Below are 1,863 nucleotides of genomic sequence, written 5' to 3'. Positions count from 1 at the left end.
TAAATGAGAATTTGACTTTTAACCAGACACAATGACCAAAAAAGATTCGTGTAGCCGACCCCACATAATGGGACAAAGGCTTGTCATTGTTGTTGATGTTGTACAGCCGGATTGGTCCAGCGAGGAAGTCTGGCCCAGGTGGGGCTGGGGACAAGGAGAGAGAGGATTAGGGGTGGAGCCCAGCAAAGAATTAATACATTATATTGGGAGGAGATCCTTTCCTAATTGCATAAGCAACATAAATTAAAGATTGAGTTGAATAATGTTGCAAAACCCAGAAACAGAAAGTATTAATCTATACTGCTTGCTTACCTCAAACTCCTTGCCCTTTGCCATAATTTCTTTGTATGCATTTGGCTCACGACTCTTTAAAATATTCCATAAAATACCACCACCGGTACGGAATCTCTTTCCATCTGCAGTTTTTTGTCCCCCGCAATGCTGAATGGTATTCACCTAGGTTTAAGAAACAACTTCAATTAAATTAAAGCTCAACAATATTTCAGATCATCATTATCATTAGCCTTATACTAACATTTTAGTTTGGAGGAATTACAAGAAAGGATTTTATAATGAAGATGATAAGGAAATTGAACTGAGATTTATTTTGCCCCACTTGTTTGGTTGGGTAGAAATTTAGTAAAAATTGTTTTGTTTAGTACTTCTTTGTTTTCTTGATAAGAAATTGAGTTTTTGTTTATTGAGAGGGGAAACATGCAAGTCACAAGGATTGTCCAAAATTTTTTTCTTCTCATTTTTCATTAGGATGGGTAGAGAATTTTTAAAGGAAAAATACATCAATCCACACTACTTAGGTAAATCAAATTTCCTACTAATTAAATGGGCGCTAAATACCCAATATGAAATTGAGAATTAAATTTCATTTTCATCTTGAGAATTAAAATTCATTAAAAGTCATTACAAATGTAATGCAAAATAAATGCAATTCACAAATGCAACTGGTTACATTGGAGTATACAATAGTTAAATTTGCCAAAGTTACAACTCTTCACTATATCATATCATCAAAATCTAAATCTAATAACAAGCATAATCATCATCTATTTCGTCTAATATACTATGAACAAGCTTTATGAATTCTTCTTAGAAACTTGTTTCAAAATTCAGAAAAATTGTAGTCAAGCAAATTTAGATTAAGCACCCTCTAACGATGTTATTTTTTCATAAATGATAATGACACAATTATGGCTATAGATATAAGGATAGCAAAGAAGTGGTGGGAGGCAAGGATGGAGAGAACAATCAAAATAGATGAGAGGCAATGATCAAGAAGAAGGAGAGAAATGTAAACAAACTTCTTAATTATTATCCAACTTATTGCTTGGATACGAATTACTGTCAACAATCCCCAGGGTAAAATTACATAAAATTCTAATTTAATTCTATGAAATATTTTAGCCAAGCCTTTGATACCAACATTACATCAATGCTTAACAACAAGAACAAAGCATTAACTTCTAAATAAACTAATAGATGAGAAAATCTTTGAAACTGGTAGATTATTTTGCAAGGAGAAATAAGGATTTAGTTCAAGTAAAGTGCATTAAGGATTTATTTCACCAGCTTAACAATAAGACCTCACATTTCAAAAGACATTGACATTACTGTCCATTATATAGACCATGCTATAAACAGTGCGCTGCCTAAAAATTCGATGACCTTTGAAGAATAAATCTGATTATTTAGCATGGGATCTGTACCTCTTTCACAAGATCCATCATAGCATAAACTCCAAGACAACCAACTGCATTCCATACTAGATATGACTTCTTCTCTTTTAATTGCTTGCAGGTGTTAATCACGAACCTGAGAACAGCAAAATCATAAATTAATCATTGACAT

At 32.7% G+C, this 1,863-nt stretch overlaps 1 long non-coding RNA gene across 1 annotated transcript; it reads right to left on the bottom strand.

Annotated features, from left to right (window-relative positions):
- Positions 1-346: 346 nt before the first annotated feature.
- On the bottom strand, positions 347-1,855 carry LOC114578473. Its single transcript, XR_003699493.1, has 2 exons — positions 1,722-1,855; positions 347-456 (listed from the first exon to the last, which is right to left on the bottom strand). It is a non-coding gene; the product is annotated as an uncharacterized LOC114578473 (long non-coding RNA).
- Between the last annotated feature and the right edge of the window lie 8 nt (positions 1,856-1,863).

This window comes from Dendrobium catenatum, unplaced genomic scaffold, assembly GCF_001605985.2.
Source record: "Dendrobium catenatum unplaced genomic scaffold, ASM160598v2 original_scaffold_45512, whole genome shotgun sequence".
Lineage (NCBI taxonomy): Eukaryota > Viridiplantae > Streptophyta > Magnoliopsida > Asparagales > Orchidaceae > Dendrobium > Dendrobium catenatum.
This window is presented reverse-complemented; position numbering and strand designations above follow the sequence as displayed.